This window comes from Panthera uncia, assembly GCF_023721935.1.
Source record: "Panthera uncia isolate 11264 chromosome C1 unlocalized genomic scaffold, Puncia_PCG_1.0 HiC_scaffold_4, whole genome shotgun sequence".
Classification (NCBI taxonomy): Eukaryota; Metazoa; Chordata; class Mammalia; order Carnivora; family Felidae; genus Panthera; species Panthera uncia.
The window spans coordinates 2,590,257-2,612,549 of NW_026057585.1; the positions used below are offsets into that span (position 1 = coordinate 2,590,257).

Sequence of the window (22,293 nt, forward strand, 5' to 3'; positions counted from 1 at the left end):
TGCAGAAGGAAACCATCAGATAGTAACCATTAATCTGTGTTACATGTACGAAGCAAAGGGTCTGGGGGGCAAGTGGCGTTTGAAGTTGTTTGAAGGCAATAAGGTACTAGTGCCAGATGGAAAGTAGTTTCCTGTAGGGGATATAACTAATTAGCCGTCATCTTTAAGATTGATGGAGCATGCAGCTTTAAGGAGAGCAAGTTACTCGTGATCCCATTATAATATCTCACTAGCTAACCTTGGGTGCTTTGGCCTGTGGAGGCGGCTTTCCACCCTAAGCCTTTTTAACCCATTTATCTAGGTGTAAGGAATTCTTGAACTTCCTTCCCATGTGGCAGGAAAGGATCCTTTAGATAGGTGTGTACAGCAGACTAGTGACTTACATTTTCTTGTACCAGTAGATAGTATTGAGGACTGTCACACCCTTCTGTAAGGGGGAGTCCAGGACTCAGCCGTTCAGTCTTCCATGTTTTACAGTCCATTTCCTTCAAAATTATTCACATTGAAACATTTCAAACTTACAGAAAAGTTGGAAGAATACAACTAACACCTGTATTCTGTTCATCTGAATTCAACAATTAACATTCATTTGCTTTTTCTGTCTACAGGCACCCATACCTGCATTCCTATTGCTTTAGTAAATGCAAGCCCACTTCGCGCCTAAATACTTCAGCATGTATTTCCTGATATTAAGGGCATTATCCTATACAACAATAATACAATTCAATTATCAAATCTAAGTACAATATTAATCCAGTAATGTTACCTAATATATGCTGCAGATATAATTTTCCCTTTGTTTAAAAAATGTTCTATCTATATAAACATGTATGTGTATACATACAGATGCATTTAACATCTGTGTCTATATCATGTAAATATGAGAGAAAGATTAAGGATTAAGAGTGTGTATTGTGGTACTGATATTTCCCCAGGATCTAATTAAAGTTCCTAAATTGCACTTCCATCCTTACTACCTGGAACTGTCCCCCGATGTCTTTGTTTTTGTTGTTTTTTTTTTAATTTAATTTTTTATTTTTTTTAATTGATATCCAAATTAGCATATAGTGCAACAATGATTTCAGGAGTAGATTCCTTAGTGCCCCTTCCCCATTTAGCCCATCCCCCCTCCCACAACCCCTCCGGTAACCCTCAGTATCTTCTCCATATTTATGAGTCTTATGTTTTGTCCCCCTCCCTGTTTTTGTATTTTTGTTTCCCTTCCCTTATGTGTTCATCTGTTTTGTCTCTTAAAGTCCTCATATGAGTAAAGTCATATGATTTTTGTCTTTCTCTAATTTCACTTAGCATAATACCCTCTAGTTCCATCCACATAGTAGCAAATGGCAAGATTTCATTCTTTTTGATTGCCAAGTAATACTCCATTGTATATATATATACCACTTCTTCTTTATCCATTCATCCATCAATGGACATTTGGGCTCTTTCCATATTTTGGCTGCTATAAACATGGGGGTACATGTGTCCCTTTGAAACAGCACGCCCATATCCCATGGATAAATACCTAGTAGTGCAATTGCTGGGTTGTAGGGTAGTTCTATTTTTAGTTTTTTGAGGAACCTCCATACTGTTTTCCAGAATGGCTGCACCAGCTTTCATTCCCATGTTTTTGTTGTTTCTGATGGCATTCCATTTTTGAAGAGGACAGCCTAGTTATCTTGTTCAATATCCTACCTTCTGATCAAACAACATTTCTGAAAAGAACAACACATTAAGTATTTGTGTTTTCTATAGCATCCTGTCCAGAAGTAAGCTGTCTAAGAACAAAGCAACAAAATGTGAATACTCTTACAGAGGAAATATGAAAGGAAATGCATCTGCCAGCAGGGTGAGCACTCTGTGTTGTGGCAGCAGTAACCTCGGCTCCGATCCAAAACTGTAGCGTCTTGGTGTCTGTCTGAACAGCAACTGACTCATCTTTCAGTTCGCTTTCAATCCCCAGCACTGGCTGTGACCCTGTTTTGCCACCAGGGATTTACCACTGACTCGTGGTCAGAAGGGAAGGAAAACCCACCCACAGTAAACACTCCTAGAGCCAGGTGTGTGGGAAACCTGGCTGTGCTCCACGTCTGCGCATGTGCAGAAGCTACTACAAAATGCTTCCTCTCAGGGAGTCTTGTCTGTCATTTCCGTTGATGAAATGGTGCTGTTGTAGCTGTTTTTCTGGTTGAGATATTTAAAATTATGGGGGCTTTTTAGGAGAAATGAGGATGAGCTTCGCGTGTTTTAATTAAAATCCAAACTCCTTGCCATAGGTCTCTATGTCTCCATTCCCCATCAATATGGACACTGTTTTGTTTTGTTTTGAATGTCTATTTTTGAGAGAGAGAGAGAGAGCACAGGCGGGCAAGGGGCAGAGAGAAAGGGAGACACAGAATCTGAGGCAGGCTCCAAGCTGTCAGCACAGAGCTCATCGTGGGGCTCAAACTCACGAACTGTGAGATCGTGACCTGAGCTGAAGTCGGACGCTTAACTGACTGAGCTACCCAGGCACCCTATATAGGTACTAGTTCTAACACCATTTATTGAACCTATTTCCTTCCCTCATTAACTATTTTTTATGAAAACCATTTGACCAAGTAGATGTCAATTTCAGGGCTCTCAGTTAAGCCTATTTGTGTACCCTGCTGCCACTAGCACATTGCCTCTCCTACCATAACTTCTCGTAAGTCCTAAATCAGGTAGCACAAGTCCTCTAGTTCTGCTCTTCTTTTTCAACAGCTCAATTCTGAAAAAATGTAAAACTCTATGTAACAGTCACACAGATTAAGATGTGCTGGCATTTCATTCCTCTCATTTCAGTGTAGGACACATGCCCTCCTATGCACTGGTTGACTCCCGTGGTCAAAGATTCTCTATCGGACCCTCTGGGAAGAATAAATCTGTTGTCTGCAGTCTGAGGAAGAGGCTAAGTGTCTACAACACTCAGCAGAGTCTGGATTTTTCCTGAACAAAAAAAATTTAGATCACTTTTCTGGCCTTTGATTTTAGGAACCGTTTACTATGAAATAAAGCCTTGTGTTATTTACACTTTTTCTTTCTAGGAACATAGGGGCCTATGGAAGATCTCTAATTGGCTAACCTGAGTGTGAGATCTGATGTTGCAAATTGGAGATTTAAGAAAAGACTTGACTTTTGGGGCGCCTGGGTGTCTCAGTTGATTAAGCGTCCAACTTCGGCTCAGGTCATGATCTCATGGTTCGTGGGTGCTGACAGCTCAGAGCCTGGAGCCTGCTTCAGATTCTGTGTCTCCCTTTCTCTCTGCCCCTCCACCTCTTGTGCGCTCTCTCTCTCTCAAATATAAATATGCATTAAAAATAAAAAAAAAAAGAGAGACAACTTTTTTTCTAAATATAAGAAGATGAAAGAGAGGCAAACATGCTGAGTGGAAAGAATAGTCTGGAATCAAAACACTAACGTTAGGATTTGGCACTGAATGTCAGATTTTGAGAAAGTGAGAGACTAGACTAGGAAAGAAAAAAAAAGATCTAGGAAAAAGAGATCTTTTCCTTAGTGGAAACAACAGATAATTAGGGTCCCTTTTATGACAGTGTTCATTTGCTAATATATAATTCTTCTTTTCCATCTTTGTAAATGTGATACTGTTGAGCTTAGTGTGTTATATGTTTTTCTAGAATGTATATGTTTATTATTTTTTAAGTAAGCTGTACACCCAACATGGGACTTGAACTCATGACCTTGAGATCGAGAGTGCCAGGCCCTACTGACTGTTAGTCAGGTGCCCCTGGAATGTATATTTTTAAAAAAAGACTATTATACTTCAAATATTCATCTGTGAACCTGCTAACCTCATACATGGCCCTATCTACTGTACATTGAGAGTAAAATGGGTCCCACTTGGGGATGTACCTGGGAAAGTGCAATTAAAATTAAGGAGAGGGGTTGTGAGGATATCAAGAATGATAGCTTTCCTTAATGTAGCAGTTTTCCTACTTCCTTCACACCTGATCTTCCCTTCCTTCCTCCCTCTCTTCCTCCCTTCAAAAGTTTAAGTAATTGCTACACTCACCCCGGGGCTCAAATTGACCTGGAGATCAAGAATCACATGCTCCTTCAACTGAGCCAGCCAGGGGCCTCCTTTCTTCTTTAAGTAAGGGCAAATGAAAAAAGTATTCAGTTGCACCCTTGGAATCCATAGAAATCCTGGCTAAGGAAGTTCAAGGCAAGATTGGGGATTGCCTACTCACTGGTAGCCTGACCAAGGTTGTCCGTCTGTTTACTTTGGCAAGGAGACTCAACTCACTTACACCAGACATGGGAAGACAGGGATCCAGATGAGGTTGATTTATGGTAACTTTAGGTCCTGAAATCTCATAGGCTTTCTTCCCTTCCTAACAGGAGGGAATGGCTGCCTTTCTTTCTGGCCAGGACTCTTTTGGGGCCCCTCGTGGACATGTCCGAGGTAGCAGCTGGCTTCTCCTATGTGTCTCTCCCAATCTGGTTGTTTCGAATGACCAGAAGTGACCCACGACATAACTCCCTGCCTGTGGGACCAAAAGGCTCTGGAGAGCAGTGCAAGCCACAGAGACTACAATCAGCGAGGTTGCTGATCATTCACTTGCTCCCTGGGTTTCAGGTAAAGAACAAAGTGCTATCTATCTCTGTATTTTCTCTACAGGCTAAACTGAAAGAAGTGTGAGGTTCCAAAAGGGTCACGAAGAACCTTGCTGAGTTGACTCAAACTCCAGCCTGGCCTGGAAGGCCAGGCTTGAATGAGGCTGATTTTAGGATAAAAGCAAAGAAAAGGAGCAAAGGTAGCATAGCCCGAAGATGCTGAGACTAAAGTCTCAAATCTTAATCTCTGAATGAGCTCAGTGCCAAGACTTGAATCAGTTTCCCGCATTTATGAAGAGGGTTATTAACCCCAATTCAGCCAAAGGGCAGGAGTTTATCAGTGGTTCTTAATAGAGGGTCATCTTGCCCACCCCCGCCCCTTTTCCCACTAGGACATTTAGCAACGTCTAGAAACTTTGGATTATCACGACTTGAGGATGTGTTTGGCTTCTACTGGCATTGAGTACACAGAGGCCTGGGAAGCCCCAGCCTGCAGTGCACCAAAATGGCATAGAATTCATGGGAAATCCCTCCACAACGAAGAATTACCGTATCAGTGGTGCAATGTTGAGAACCCCTGGTGTAGATCAATGTCCCCACTTTATCTACAAGACAACACTAATTACCAACTTCATGGACATGGAGTCTGAGGAAATCTGGTGTCAGAACGAACTCAGAGTTTGGCCGGGGCACACGGGAGGATGTCGGCATCAACTAAGTTGGGAGAGCTGGCAGGGGCAGCAGGCTGTAGGGGAAGGACACGGAATCCAGTTCAGGGCAGTCGAGGCTTCCTTGAAAGCCGTCATCGCCTCTGTCGCTGCAAGTCCTTTGGGGGATGTTGGGGACCGCTGGGGCTCACGCTGAGGCGCCTCCCCTCCTGCCTCATCGCGGAGACCTTCTGTCCTCACGGGGCAGTCTGGAAAAGTCTGGGTTGTGGACAAAGGCTGGTTATATACTACGAAGTTGGGGAGGTAAAGACAAAAGGGAGGCCTCCAGAGGGACTTTGCTGTGCTAAAGAGGACTCCGGAGATACCTGAGGCCTTGCTATTGTCCAGCTAAGGTGGTTTTTCCCTCTAGCAAAGCATTAGCATTAAGACCGTAGAGAGTTCCTGGGAAACGTTTTACTTGCCAGCCTCAAGTATCAGTCAATGGACTGCAGGTTATAAGGAGACTTAATTTCCTGCCATTTCCTTCTGCCTTTGTTCCCCATATCACTGTGGAGAGGCGATGTTGGGGCTCCAGGAAACTGAGTCTCTAGGTTTCTAGACATTAGGCTATTGATAAGATTACCTTTTTCTTGTAATTTACTGAGATATTTGCAAACGGATGGAGACCCAAGTCCTGTATGACTGTGATCTCTATCAGCTGGCCATTTGTTTTCTTTCCTTTCCTTTGTCCTGGGGCAGCCAGGAGTGCCTGAGAAATGTCACACACATCCAATGAAGTGGGGTAGCTTGCACTCTGTCCTCAGTCCCTCCCATGATCCCTCATCAGAAGGATGGCACCCCCCAAGGGTGGGTGAGCTCAACTCTAAGGGAGGCGCAATTAATCGGCGGGTGCAAGAAAACTAGCCTTGGCGATGCACTGGCTGGGACTTGGAGCTCTTCCCCACCTTGGCCTGGGCTAGATTCTCCGTAAGGTCATGTTTTGGCCATGTCTCCCTTCAAGGAGGAATTCTCTTCATCCCTGGGTCCGCCAGCGTGTTGCAAGACGCAGATGCAGAAGCGGCTCCGAGGCCAGTCCCAAAGCTCCAGTGATGAAGGCCGGATGGTGGTGATGTCAGTCCCAGGGTCGCTTCTCAAACTCCGTGCCAACCACCCAGGTCCTCAGGCTGGCCGCAGGAGGCCCTCCTGCCTGCGCGCGCTCTCTCCCCTTGGGGTCCCCCTCTTCTCTCCTATCTCCGTGCCGCACATGGCTATCTCCGTTCCGCACTCTATTCCACACTACCGGGCAGCGTGTCCACACTTACACGCCACCCGCAGAGATGCAAATACCCACGGGGTTCTGGCTGAGCCCGCGCTCTTGCTGTCACCGCCCCCAAGGCGCGCTGTGGGCGGTAAATGACAGTCCCAGCCTCCGTGCCTCCCCTGGAGATGTGCTGGTCCGCCAAGCATCCTTGGTTCTCTTTGCGTGTAAACTGCTGATTGGGCGTTGGGAAGAGGTGCCCGGAGAAGATGCGGAGGAAGGGAGGGAGGTGAGTGGTGGGTGAAATCCACCCGCACAGGTGCCGGCTGCCGTTGTCCTCCAGTCGTCCCCTCTCCTGAAACAGGACAAACTTTTGTACGCCCTAGCCAACAGTGTTGTGCGGTAAATACATATTTCTCAACACATTTAGATATCGATTTTTTCCTGCCTTATTCTCTTTCCTCTTCTTGAACTCTAAATATATTAGAACTTTTGATATTGCCCTATATAGGTTGCTACAGTTCTGTATTTTTCAATTCTTTTTCTTTGTGCTTCAGGTAGGATTGATGAGGAACCATAACGCAAGCTGGGAGCCAAACACGAGCTAGCACAACTTCCCCCACCCCCAAGGTGGGGTATGTGTGATATTCCTCAGGCACTCCTGGCTGCCCAAGAACAAAAAAAAAAGGGGGTGGGGGGGACAAACGGTTAACAGAAATCACAGTCATACAGGACATGCGTCTCCATCAGTTTACAAATGTCTTAGTAAATGACATGAAAACAGCAATCTTATCAATAGCCTAATCTCCACAAACCTATAGTTTCCTGGAGCCCCTAATATCACCTTCCTCTGCTTAGTGATGTGGGAAACAAAGGCAAGAAGGAAATGGCAGGTAAAATTAAGTTTCTTTATAACCTGAGCCCAGTGAGGCAAATATAGAATATAACACTTCTCCAGGAACTCCTATTGTCCTAATGTTAATGCCCCTGGCATCTTAGGAGTCTTCTTGTAGCATATCAAAAGGCCTCCCTTTCGTCTTTACCTCCCCCAACTCAATAGCATATAACCAGTCTCTCTTTACAACCCCAGTGCTGCTCTTTCTTCCCAAGGGTCCTGTCCCCATGCTTTAATAAAGTCACTTTTTAAAAAATGTTTATTTTTGAGAGGGAGAGAGAACACCAGTGGGGACCAGGGCAGAGAAAGAGACAGAATCCAAAGCAGGCTCCAGGCTCTGAGCTGCCAGCACAGAGCCTGCTGTTGTTGCATCCACACGACTCCTGAAACAGAATGCTATGGGCACCAGTGACAGTCACAGCAAAGTTTATTGCAACGAGAGGCAAGGCCGACCGATCGGGACCAACGCTCTTGATCAGAGTGCGGTCCCGAACAGCCAGCGTATAGAGTTTTTATAGCCCCAACCACATTGTCTTAGCATATGGGAACATAAAGGAACAAGTTCCAGGATGTGGGTGTTTATTCTAGACATTCTGTCGTTAAGGCGCAACCGGTTGACCTTCTCGACCCTGCATCTGGCGCCACTTCTTCCAGTATCTCTTAATCCCTTGAGCCCGGTTGACCTTCTCGACCCTGCATCTGGCGCCACTTCTTCCAGTATCTCTTAATCCCTTGAGCAATGAAGTGTTACTTACAGAAGCAGAACAAAGCGGTTAAGCTACAGTTTAACCCTAAACTACAATTTAACCCTTACATTCCCCCCTTTGTCTTGTTAATGAATAAATCCCTTGATTCATTATTAGGGACTAAGGGGACATAATTGGATCTAATCATCATAATTTTTACTTCACCAACTCGTCTGTTGACATACTGTACTACCCAATTGATAATGCACTGGCCGATAGTTAACCCAAGAAGTAACAATAGCAGCGGCCCAGCTATGGCAGTGAGCAACAATATGAGCCAGGGGGACCAAGAGAACAAGCTTTGGTACCAAGTATTCTTGGCCTGTCTGTCCTGTTCTCTAGCTCTAAGGTTATCTCTGACCAGGCTGAGAGTGTCTCGGATTACTCCAGAATTATTGGCATAAAAACAGCATGTTTCCCCGAGGGCCATGCAAAGGCCTCCCTCCTTCATAAAGAGTAAATCAAGACCTCTTCTTTACTGCAATACAACCTCGGCTAAAGAATCTACCTGTTGTTCTAGCCGAGAGATTGAAGTTTCTAAGTAGCCTAGGTCTAGGTCTACTTGCTTGCTCAAGGTTTTGAAATTTTGGTCTCCTACGACGAGTCCAGCAGTTCTAACAGCTGTGGATCCCGCAATTCCTAGTCCCACCAGAAGTGGAATAAGGATTGGGGCTGCCCTTTTTGTCCTGGATTGTCCTTCTAATAGAAGTAAATGTTCTCTCCCTGCCTCTCCGCTCTATAGGTATATTTGCAGGAGAATATGAACTAGGATACAAATCTCTCAGGTGCCGACTCCAAAGTACGCAGCTGCAATGCAGGGGATAATTCCCGATGAGCAAGCAAACCAGGCTCCAGTAGGGGCTCAGTATGCTATATCTTGGGCGCTATCGGTATCTGAACTACTTGGAATGTACACTTCTGCACAAGAGTTTTTGTAAGGGGAGGTCTGCCAATTATATTCTTGGGACACTATGCACCAACCCTGCCTTTGGAGGTCTCCTAGCATTAAAATTGGTCGCGAACCCCAAGGGTACAATGACATGCTTGGATTTTGCAATTTTATGACATGTTTTTCTATGTCTTGTCCAATGCTAGCATTTGTAGCCACTCCCACATAATATGGGGGTTTAGGGTTTAAACACAGCCAACAATCTTGTACAATCTCGGTGTGAGATGAATTCAGCCAGGCATACATAGAATTTACTACATCTAACCAATGCGTCTCAGGGGAGAATGGGTTTTGGAAATGACTTGTAGTCAGTAATTCTGACTTTGTGGGGGCACCCGATTGCAGGGTAGATTGGGAAGGGACAGTCAGAAGGAGTGGGGATAAAATCATGTCCTTGTTTGGCCTTATTGGATTGGGTGGAGTTCTCTTAACCCTCTGTATAGTAAAGGAAGTGCCCTTATCAACTCCTGAAGCGTACATCCGGAGACCCCAAGTGTGTCCAGTGTCCCAAAAGGAGGGGAAAGTACTGGAACTAGAAACCTTTTTTAAACATACTTTTTGTTGGGTTACAGGTTCCTGGGGTCTCACATTGGGGTTTCGGGGTTCTAAGGAGAGTAATTAGGGGGTCAAGGCCCTGTCCTGCTAGCCAGGGGGCTAGCGTCTCACAACCCCACTTGGCGCAGTGGTACTGACCCTCTCCTTCACATTCATCTTTTTTACCTGCTGGGCAGCCGTACATCCCTGTTATACCTGCCAATTTTTGTTCTTGATCCCTGTATCCACATCCATAAGTAGTCATATAGGGGTTTTCTGGGACTGGAGGAACAAAACCCATTGGCTGTTTATAATTAGTAATTAAAGTTCCCTATGATTCACCCACTAGGTCACATAAGTCAAACAAAAAACAGGGCATAGTGGAGGAGGTATTAGACGCTACTACCTTTCCCATGACTGTGTCCCTGAGTTCCCATCAGTATGGCCAAAAAGATAGGGGGTGCAATCTCATACAGTTTCCCAAGCTTATCATTATACAAACCCAGGCAATTATTATTATGCCCGCATTAGTCTTATCTTTAAAGGATCCTCTGGGTGCCTTTGGACCTTCCATTGCTGTTCGTTCTCTGGTTCCGTATCAGCCTGGGGTGTTTCTGCCCTCACGCAGTTTTCTTAACCTGAGAGTGATGAATCCAGGTTCGGACACCGTCTATCTTCACGGCTGTGGGTGTAGTCAGGATCACGGTGTGCGGTCTTTTCCAGCACGGCTCCAGGGTTTTAAGCTCATGCCTCTTGACCCAGACTAAGTCTCCTGGTTGAAAGGGGTGGGGAAGAACAGGAGGATGAGTGAAGGCTTCTTTTAAGTCCCCGGTTATTTCCTTTTGTACATGTTGCAGGGCCATGAGTGAAGCCAGCAAGTGGTTCCTGTTCCAGCTGTTCCTTTACGTCGTCTCCTAGCCTCAGTAGGATAGGTGGAGGTCTGCCAAATAAAATTTCGTAAGGGGAAAATCCCTTGACAAATGGAGTACAACGCGCTAGCAAAAGGGCAAATGGCAAAACATCAACCCAATTTTCCCCCGTCTCAAGGGACAATTTGGTTAAGTTACAATTTGTAAGGTAACTTCAGGATCCTGAACCCACTTTTGTCCCGGTATCATACTTCCCCCTTTACTTGAAACCCACTCTAAATCTTTAGGAGTGTAACTGAGCTCTGGCAGAAGCAAGGGCTCTATTAAGATCGGTAGCACCAAAGAACCTTTACTTTTTAGTTAGGGCAGCTTCTCGGGCTGCCACCTCAGCAAGGCGGTTTCCGACTGCCTCTAGGGAGTCGCCTTTTTGATGTCCTGGGCAGTGAATGATCGTGAGTCTCGCAGGCTCCCAGATGGCTGCTAGAAGGTCTAGAATTTCAGCTTTATTTTTTCAATATATGAAGTTTATTGTCAAATTGGTTTCCATACAACACCCAGTGCTCATCCCAAAAGGTGCCCTCCTCAATACCCATCACCCACTCTCCCCTCCCTCCCACCCCCCATCAACCCTCAGTTTGTTCTCAGTTTTTAAGAGTCTCTTATGCTTTGGCTCTCTTCCACTCTAACCTCTTTTTTTTTTTTTTTCCTTCCCCTCCCCCATGGGTTTCTGTTAAGTTTCTCAGGATCCACATAAGAGTGAAAACATATGGTATCTGTCTTTCTCTGTATGGCTTATTTCACTTAGCATCACACTCTCCAGTTCCATCCACGTTGCTACAAAGGGCCATATTTCATTCTTTCTCATTGCCACGTAGTACTCCATTGTGTATATAAACCACAATTTCTTTATCCATTCATCAGTTGATGGACATTTAGGCTCATTCCATAATTTGGCTATTGTTGAGAGTGCTGCTATAAACATTGGGGTACAAGTGCCCCTATGCATCAGTACTCTTGTATCCCTTGGGTAAATTCTTAGCAATGTTATTGCTGGGTCATAGGGTAGGTCTATTTTTAATTTTTTGAGGAACCTCCACACTATTTTCCAGAGTGGCTGCACCAATTTGCATTCCCACCAACAGTGCAAGAGGGTTCCCGTTTCTCCACATCCTCTCCAGCATCTATAGTCTCCTGATTTGTTCATTTTGGCCACTCTGACTGGCGTGAGGTGATATCTGAGTGTGGTTTTGATTTGTATTTCCCTGATAAGGAGCGACATTGAGCATCTTTTCATGTGCCTGTTGGCCATCTGGATGTCTTCTTTAGAGAAGTGTCTATTCATGTTTTCTGCCCATTTCTTCACTGGGTTGTTTTTTTGGGTGTGGAGTTTGGTGAGCTCTTTATAGATTTTGGATACTAGCCCTTTGTCCGATATGTCATTTGCAAATATCTTTTCCCATTCCGTTGGTTGCCTTTTAGTTTTGTTGATTGTTTCCTTTGCTGTGCAGAAGCTTTTTATCTTCATAAGGTCCCAGTAGTTCATTTTTGCTTTTAATTCCCTTGCCTTTGGGAATGTGTCAAGTAAGAAATTGCTACAGCTGAGGTCAGAGAGGTCGTTTCCTGCTTTCTCCTCTAGGGTTTTGATGGTTTCCTGTCTCACATTCAGGTCCTTTATCCATTTTGAGTTTATTTTTGTGAATGGTGTGAGAAAGTGGTCTAGTTTCAACCTTCTGCATGTTGCTGTCCAGTTCTCCCAGCACCATTTGTTAAAGAGACTGTCTTTTTTCCATTGGATATTCTTTCCTGCTTTGTCAAAGATTAGTTGGCCATAGTTTGTGGGTCTAGTTCTGGGGTTTCTATTCTATTCCATTGGTCGATGTGTCTGTTTTTGTGCCAATACCATGCTGTCTGGATGATTACAGCTTTGTAGTAGAGGTTAAAGTCTGGGATTGTGATGCCTCCTGCTTTGGTCTTCTTCTTCAAAATTACTTTGGCTATTCGGGGCCTTTTGTGGTTCCATATGAATTTTAGGATTGCTTGTTCTAGCTTCAAGAAGAATGCTGGTGCAATTTTGATTGGGAATGCATTGAATGTGAAGATAGCTTTGGGTAGTATTGACATTTTGACAATATTTATTCTTCCAATCCATGAGCACGGAATGTTTTTCCATTTCTTTTTTTTTTTTTTTAATTTTTTTGGTAACGTTTATTTATTTTTGAGACAGAGAGAGACAGCGCATGAACGGGGGAGGGGCAGAGAGAGAGGGAGACACAGAATCGGAAGCAGGCTCCAGGCTCTGAGCCATCAGCCCAGAGCCCAACGCAGGGCTCGAACTCACGGACTGTGAGATCGTGACCTGAGCTGAAGTCGGATGCTTAACCGACTGAACCAACCAGGCGCCCGACCATTTCTTTATATCTTCTTCAATTTCCTTCATAAGCTTTCTATAGTTTTCAGCATACAGATCTTTCACATCTTTGGTTAGATTTATTCCTAGGTATTTTATGCTTCTTGGTGCAATTGTGAATGGGATCAGTTTCTTTATTTGTCTTTCTGTTGCTTCATTATTAGTGTATAAGAATGCAACTGATTTCTGTACATTGATTTTGTATCCTGCAACTTTGCTAAATTCATGTTATCAGTTCTAGCAGACTTCTGGTGGAGTCTATCGGATTTTCGATGTATAATATCATGTCATCTGCAAAAAGAGAAAACTTAACTTCATGTTTGCCAATTTTGATGCTTTTGATTTCCTTTTGTTGTCTGATTGCTGATGCTAGAACTTCCAACACTATGTGAAACAACAGCGGTGAGAGTGGACATCCCTGTCGTGTTCCTGATCTCAGGGAAAAAGCTCTCAGTTTTTCCCCCATTGAGGAGGATGTTAGCTGTGGGCTTTTCATAAATGGCTTTTATGATGTTTAAGTATGTTCCTTCTATCCCGACTTTCTTGAGGGTTTTTATTAAGAAAGGATGCTGAATTTTGTCAAATGCTTTTTCTGCATCGATTGACAGGATCATATGGTTCTTATCTTTTCTTTTATTAATGTGATGTATCACGTTGATTGATTTGCGAATGTTGAACCAGCCCTGTATCCCAGGAATGAATCCCACTTGATCATGGTGAATAATTCTTTTTATATGCTGTTGAATTCGATTTGCTAGTATCTTATTGAGAATTTTTGCATCTATATTCATCAGGGATATTGGCCTGTAGTTCTCTTTTTTTACTGGGTCTCTGTCTGGTTTAGGAATCAAAGTAATACTGGCTTCATAGAATGAGTCTGGAAGTTTTCCTTCCCTTTCTGTTTTTTGGAATAGCTTGAGAAGGATAGGTATTATCTCTGCTTTAAACATCTGGTAGAACTCCCCGGGAAGCCATCCGGTCCTGGACTCTTATTTGTTGGGAGATTTTTGATAACTGATTCAATTTCTTCACTGGTTATGGGTCTGTTCAAGCTTTCTATTTCCTCCTGATTGAGTTTTGGAAGCGTATGGGTGTTTAGGAATTTGTCCATTTCTTCCCGGTTTTCCAGTTTGTTGGCATATAATTTTTCATAATATTCCCTGATAATTGCTTGTATCTCTGAGGGATTGGTTGTAATAATTCCATTTTCATTATCTATTTGGGTCATCTCCCTTTTCTTTTTGAGAAGCCTGGTTAGAGGTTTATCAATTTTGTTTATTTTTTCAAATAACCAATTCTTGGTTTCGTTGATCTGCTCTACAGTTTTTTTTAGATTCTATATTGTTTATTTCTGCTCTGATCTTTATTATTTCTCTTCTTCTGCTGGGTTTAGGCTGTCTTTGCTGTTCTGCTTCTATTTCCTTTAGGTGTGCTGTTAGATTTTGTATTTGGGATTTTTCTTGTTTCTTGAGATAGGCCTGGATTGCAATGTATTTTCCTCTCAGGACTGCCTTCGCTGCATCCCAAAGCGTTTGGATTGTTGTATTTTCATTTTCATTTGTTTCCATATATTTTTTAATTTCTTCTCTGATTGCCTGGTTTACCCATTCATTCTTTAGTAGGGTGTTCTTTAACCTCCATGCTTTTGGAGGTTTTCCAGACTTTTTCCTGTAGTTGATTTCAAGCTTCATAGCATTGTGGTCTGAAAGTATGCATGGTATGACCTCAATTCTTGTGTACTTATGAAGGGCTGTTTTGTGACCCAGTATGTGATCTATCTTGGAGAATGTTCCATGTGCACTCGAGAAGAAAGTATATTCTGTTGCTCTGGGATGCAGAGTTCTAAATATATCTGTCAAGTCCATCTGATCCAATGTATCATTCAGGGCCCTTGTTTCTTTATTGACCGTGTGTCTAGATGATCTATCCATTGTTGTAAGTGGGGTATTAAAGAACTCTGCAACTACTACATTGTTATCAATAAGGCTGCTTATGTTTGTGAGTAATTGTTTTATATATTTGGGGGCTCCCGTAATTGGCGCATAGACATTTATAATTGTTAGCTCTTCCTGATGGATAGACCCTGTGATTATTATATAATGCCCTTCTTCATCTCTTGTTACAGCCTGTAATTTAAAGTCTAGTTTGTCTGATATAAGTATGGCTACTCCAGCTTTATTTTGACTTCCAGTGGCATGATAAATAGTTCTCCATCCCCTCAATCTCAATCTGTCCTCAGGTCTAAAATGAGTCTCTTGTAGGCAGCAAATAGATGGGTCTTGTTTTTTTATCCATTCTGATACCCTATGTCTTTTGGTTGGCGCATTTAGTCCATTTACGTTCAGTGTTATTATAGAAAGATATGGGTTTAGAGTCATTGTGATCTCTGTAGGTTTCATGCTTGTAGCAATGTCTTTGGTACTTTGTCTCACAGGATCCCCGTTAGGATCTCTTGTAGGGCTGGTTTAGTGGTGACGAATTCCTTCAGTTTTTGTTTGGGAAGACCTTTATCTCTCCTTCTATTCTAAATGACAGATTTGCTGGATAAAGGATTCTCGACTGCATATTTTTTTTCTGTTCATCACATTGAAGATTTCCTGCCATTCCTTTCTGGCCTGCCAAATTTCAGTACAGAGATCTGTCACGAGTCTTATCAGTCTCCCTTTATATGTTAGAGCACATTTATCCCTTGCTGTTTTCAGAATTTTCTCTTTATCCTTGTATTTTGCCAGTTTCACTATGATATGTTGTGCAGACAATTGACTCAAGTTACATCTGAAGGGAGTTCTCTGTGCCTCTTGGATTTCAATGCCTTTTTCCTTCCCCAGATCCGGGAAGTTCTCACCTATTATTTCTTCAAGTACACCTTCAGCACCTTTCCCTCTCTCTTCCTCCTCTGGAATACCAACTATGCGTAGATTATTTCTCTTTAGTGCATCACTTAGTTCTCTAATTTTCCCCTCATACTCCTGGATTTTTTTATCTCTCTTTTTCTCAGTTTCTTCTTTTTCCATAATTTTATCTTCTAGTTCACCTATTCTCTCCTCTGCCTCTTCAATGCGAACCGTAGTTGTCTCCATTTTATTTTGCAGCTCATTGATAGCATTTTTTAGCTCCTCCTGGCTGTTCCTTAGTCCCTTGATCTCTGTAGCAAGAGATTCTCTGCTGTCCTTTATACTGTTTTCAAGCCCAGCGATTAATTTTATGACTATTATCCTAAATTCACTTTCTGTTATATTGTTTAAATCATTTTTGATCAGTTCGTTAGCTGTTGCTATTTCCTGGAGATTCTTTTGAGGGGAATTCTTCCGTTTCGTCATTTTGGATAGTCCCTGGAGTGGTGCGGACCTGCAGGGTACTTCCCCTGTGCTGTGGTGTATAACCGGAGTTGGTGGGCGGGGCCGCAGTCAGACCTGATGTCTGCCTCCAGCCCACCGCTAGGGCCACAGTCAGACTGGTGTGTGCCTTCTCTTCCCCTCTCCTAGGGGCGGGATTCACTGTGGGGTGGAGTGGCCTGTCTGGGCTACTTGCACACTGCCAGGCTTGTGGTGCTGGGGATCTGGCATATTAGCTGGGGTGGATAGGCAAGGTGCACAGTCGCAGGAGGGGCAGGTTCAGCTCACTTTTCCTTCGGAGATCCACTTCAGGAGGGGCCCTGTGGCTCCGGGAGGGAGTCAGACCCGCCGCTGGAGGGATGGATCCGCAGAAGCACAGCGTTGGGTGTTTGTGCGGTGCAAGCAAGTTCCCTGACAGGAACTGGTTCCCTTTGGGATTTGGGCTGGGGAACGGGCGAGGGAGATGGTGCTGGCGAGCACCTTTGTTCCCCACCAAGCTGAGCTCTGTCATCAGGGGCTCAACAACTCTCCCTCCTGTTGTTTTTGTCCTCCAGCCCTCCCACTCTCCGAGCATAACCTTCCAGATGTTAAGTCCCGCTTGGTGTCAGAACACACTCCGTCCAGCCCGTCCACTTTTGCAAGCCAGACTCCGGGGCTCTACTTGGCCAGTGGGCTGCCCCTCCGCTCCGGCTCCCTCCCACCAGTCCGCCTCTCTGCCCCTCCTACCCTCTTCCGTGGGCCTCTCATCCTCGCTTGGCTCCGGAGAATCCATTCTGCTAGTCTTATGGCGGTTTTCTGGGTTATTTAGGCAGGTGTTGGTGGAATCTAAGTGATCAGCAGGACGCGGTGAGCCCAGCGTCCTCCTATGCTGCCATCGTCCTCTCTCAAGATTTGTGCTTTTTTGGCTGACACTCGGTACCCCAGTTTTTGTAGAAGATTTAAGAGTCCCTTGGTGGTGCTCAGGCATTCTGAATGAGAGGGGGGCCGCCAGCAAGATATCATCAACATACTGCAACAGAGTTACCTGTGCTTTGGAGATTCGAAATGGTTCTAAATTCTGGTGCAAGGCTTCATTAAAAAGAGTAGGAGAATTTTTGAATCCCTAGGGGAGTCGCGTCTAAGTGAGCTGTCTGGCTTCTCCCTCTTCAGGATAGGTCCATTCAAATGCAAACAGTGGCTGGCTTTGTGGGGCCAGTGGGATGGCAAAGAAGGCATCTTTTAAGTCCAGAACTGTATAATACACCTGAGAAGGGGGAAGCAAACTAAGGAGAGTATAAGGGTTGGGTACAGTGGGATGAATGTCCATTACCCTGGCATTTACTGCTCTCAGATCCTGAACTGGCCAGAAATCGGATGAGTTAGGCTTCTGGACAGGAAGAATCGGAGTGTTCCACAGTGACTTGCATGGGATCAAAATGCCTGAGTCACACAAACTCTTGATGTGAACGGCGATTCCCCGCCTAGCCTCCTGGGACATAGGATATTGTTTCAGTCTTACTGGAAGCACGGACGCCTTAATTTCCACTATTATCAGAGCTTGATGAATCGCCAGCCCAGGTGGATTGGTCTCGGCCCATACCTAGGGGAAGTCTGCCTGGAGGCTTTTAAGGAGGGGATTGACTGTATGGACACTTTCATTGGGCACTGGAGTGAGCAGGCCCTCTTCCCCAAGTGGCACAGTCACCATGACTGTTGTTGGGCCATCCTGGCCAACTTTAACATGCATACCCCCTTTAGTGAATCTCAAAGAAGCCGTTAGTTTATGCAGTAGGTCCCTATCTAGTAATCCAGGGTAGGGGCATTCAGGCATGATTAAGAAAGAATGCGTAACAGTCTTACAGCCCAAATCCACTTTTTGTTCAGTGGTCCATTTACAAGTTGGAGACCCAGTCGCTCCCTGTACCAAGGTTGCTCCTCACCCGGTGGGGCCAGGATCTTGTTTTAGTATGGAAAAGGTTGCTCCAGTATCCGCCAAGAAAGTCTTAGGCTGGCCCTCTATATTAACAGTAACCAACGGCTCAGAAGGGGCCACCGAGCTGCGGCCCTGTCAGTGGGAATCAACTTCCATGATAGATGCCTGGGGTGACCGAGTTTTGCACTGGGCTAAGTTGGGCAATCTTTTTTCCAATGTCCCTCTTGCTTGCAATACACACATTGGTTTTTTCCTAGTGGCGCTCTAACCTTTTATTTGTCTTTTTTTTCTTGTCCAGACCGAAATTCTCTAGTCGCTTTGGGTCCCCTTCCCTTGCGGGCATCCAGGACAGCTGCTACCACCTTCATCATCTTTTTTATTTGTCTTTCTTTCTGAGAATCCCTGTTGTTAAAGACTTTTGGGGCAATTTCAACTAGTTTAGATAAATTTTTTCCTTCAACCCCATCTAATTTTTTGTAATTTCTTTCGAATGTCTGAGGCTGCCTATGAGACAAAGGCCAGGTTTAATGCCCATCTAGTTTTAGGTGCCTCAGGGTCTACAGGGGTAAAGGTACGGTACGCCTCCATGAGCCTCTCTAAGAAGGCTGAGGGGCTCTCCTCAATTCCTTGAACTACTTTAGTTACCTTAGACATGTTTGTGGGCTGGTGGGCGGCCGCTTGGAGACCTCCCAGTAGAGTCTGGCGAAATAGGGTCAATGATTGCCTACCGTGAGGAAGGTTTGGGTCCCAATCTTCAGGGTGTGAGGAAGGAAAGACTTCCTTGAGTAAGGCGGGATCCTCAGTGGGTTGCCCATTTGGCCCCATCACCAGTTTCCGGGCCTCGTGACAGATCTTATCCCATTCCTCAGTAGTGAAGAGAACCTGCAAGAGCTGCTGGCAGTCATCCCAAGTTGGCTGATGGGTCACAAATATAGTTTCAAGGAGAGAAGTTAATGCTTGGGGTTCTTCTGAGAACAGGGGGTTTTGAAGCTTCCAATTATAAGGGTCGCTAGTGGAAAAGGGTACATAAGTCATAAAGGGTCGGACATCACCCTGCAGGGGTGGCCCTGGGCCGAAGGGGTAGGGCAGCGGGAGGGGGATGGAAGGAGGTTCCTGACCCGGTGTGAGACGGGCTCAGGGGAGTATCTCAACTTAGGCTTGCCTCCCGGTCTGAAGCATCCTGACCCGTATTCTCCGGGCGAGAACTATAGGGCAGCAGGGGGTAAGTTTCTTCTTCCTCCTCCGGTGCAGATTGTAGAGGGGACGGCCACTTAGTCCCATCAAGACTCGGAATTTGAGCTTCAAGTGGACGGCCAGTGAGCGGCAAAGCCTGTACCTTAGGGAGGCGAGAGGGAAGGAATGGTTTTAGCCAATCTGGAGGGTTTTCGATGAGGGTTCTCCATGCCTCAATATATGGGACTTGGTCTTCGTGCCTGGAATAGACAATAGCATGAATCTTATATACCAAAGTCAGGTCAAAGGACCTCTGCGGAGGCCATTCGACCTGAAAGCTGGTCCATTCTACCTCACAGAGAGTTCAAAGGACCAGCTTCTTGATGTGGAAGCTGAAAACGGGGGCAGCTCTCCTACAGTCCTGGAAATGGGTTAGTATGAGACTCAGAGGGGTGGGGGTACTCTGATTTTGACCCATGACAAAGATAGCCAAAACTGACAAGGACGCACAGACAGTCAACAGGAAGAAAACAATTAAGACACGAAGAGAACACAAGTTCGAGATCTCTAGGCCAGTAGGCCATGGCAGCCACCTGAAAATATGATCGTTTTTGACAAAAAAAAAAAAAATCAACCCAAATGGGGTCCACTGGCGTCCTGGTAGGAGCCCTGACTCTGCGTCTATAGCTGGTACGGCAGACCCTGTTGAGTCATTCAAATGGCGCACCCCAAGAATTCCTTACCTCTCCCAATCCCAAGCCTCCTCCCAGGGGTCAGCGGAGCAATCCGAGGAAAGGGCCCTGTTTCAGACCTTTAACTTTCCTGGCCAATGCACCAAATGTTGCATCCACACGACTCTTGGAACAGAATGCTATGGGCACCAGTGACAGTCACAGCAAAGTTTATTGCAACGAGAGGCAAGGCCAACCAATCGGGACCAACACTCTTGATCAGAGTGCGGTCCCGAACAGCCAGCGTATAGTTTTTATAGCCCCAACCACATTGTCTTAGCATATGGGAACAACATAAAGGAACAAGTTCCAGGATGTGGGTGTTTATTCTAGACATTCTGTCATTAAGGCGCAACCGGTTGACCTTCTCGACCCTGCATCTGGCGCCACTTCTTCCCGTATCTCTTAATCCCTGGAGCAATGAAGTGTTACAGAAGCAGAAAAAAGTGGTTAAGCTACAGTTGAACCCTAAGCTACAATTTAACCCTTACAACGTGGGGCTTGAACTCACACACCACAGACCACGAGATCATGCCCTGAGCCAAAGTCTGACCCTTAACCGACTAAGCCGCCCCGGTGCCTCCTAAAATCACCTCTTTGCACCAAAGAGGTTCTCAAGAATCCGACCACCATTTCAAAACCTCATCAGGATGATTTCTGTTTCTCTCTCTTGAGATTCATTAAATTTTTGTCATTCCATTATGCAGTTAAATCCATCCAGTGATTGTTTTTTGAGAACTTTTTCCAATTTCAGAGTTTACATTTGGTCCTTCATTTACTATTTCTATTTCCTGGTAATATTTTCTAACTTTTCATTTATTAAGCTTATATTTTCCTTTACAATCTTGAGATAGTTATTTATAATTGTGACTTACTATTTCTTACCTCCTGTTTTCAACATTTGGGTGATCTCTAAGTCAGTCTCCTATGATTGTCTTTTCTTGAGTATGGGTAGAGTAGTAACAGTGTCATTCATTAGAGTATTTGGGGTTGTATTGTGGATATCATGAATGGTACACTAGAGATTCTAGATTGTTACGTATTAGAAAAGCACTGGATTTATATAAAAGCAGGCCTGGTTCATATCAAACTGTAGACTCTCTCCCTTGCAATGGATGACAGATGAAATTTCAGTTGTCACTTTAGCTTTAGTTGAACTACTTGGAGTCTGCCTGACACACATTATGCAGGAGTCAGCCAGAAACGTGGGCAGAATTTTTTACACACAACTTAGAACTTCTCTTCAGTGGCTTCCCCCCCACCTGCCCCCCACCCTGGGATTCCACCCCACCTCTTGATTTTTCAAGTGCTATGCTTACCCAAACATTGTCCTCTAATCCAGTAAGACAGTTTGGTTTTGTGCTGGAATTTAGCTGATCCAAGTGTTATGCCCAGAATTCGTGATCCCCAAAGACCACCAGGGAGCCGAGTCCGATGCAAAAGCAAAAGAGCCTTTATTCGAGCTAGCTCGAGCTCAATCCCCTACCTGCACCAATGCAGCGGTGAGATACCAGGGAGAGAGAGCGAGTTTCAAAAGGACAAAGGTTTTATTGGGGCCTAGGGGCAGTTGGTGAGGTAATGGCTGTGGCCTCAGCTGATTGGCGGGGGAAGGGTCGGAGTCCTGTTACGCAGGTCGCTGGGCGTGTTTTGACCAGGAAGTTTGAACGGGTGAGCGGGAGGTTACTCAAGGGGTGGAGGCATGGCCTAGGTGAAGGACACAGAACAAGACGGAGTCGGGGGGCGTAGGCCCGCCCTTTCACAAGTAGGGCAGACCAAGGTGTGCTCTTGGCCAAAACTTTGCAAAATGGAAAAGTCACCATGTACAGTTCTTTGTGTCTACCCGCTTTTGTTCAGTCTCCCCAGCACCTTCAGATAATCTTTTAGAAACATACTTTGTCCCCAGTTTACAGATACTATCTGCAAGAGTTACTCTGAAGAAAGTTAGCAGCCATTACCAAAAGCTTAACTCATTCTGTCAGAAATGGCAGCTTAGCATATTGGGTTTGAATCTCTGCATGGCTGTCTAAGCTTGGGCAAGCTGCTTAAATGACCTCTAAAGTCACTCCTGCCCCAAGTGTGCAAAGGAGATATGACAAAAACCAGGGTGTATAGAGGAAGATAAATTAGGGGGTACATGTAAGAGGAGCTAAGTGGGTATAGTCACACCTTTGGGAAGGGATCAGAGTAGACCACCATCACTTTTCTTCCTTCATCATTCAATTTCAGAGACACCAGATCCTT

At 44.8% G+C, this 22,293-nt stretch overlaps 1 long non-coding RNA gene across 2 annotated transcripts in view; it reads right to left on the reverse strand.

The window, feature by feature from the left end:
* Positions 1-22,293, reverse strand: part of LOC125912165 (uncharacterized) — a 74,561-nt gene that overhangs the window by 44,198 nt on the left and 8,070 nt on the right. The window lies entirely within an intron of this gene.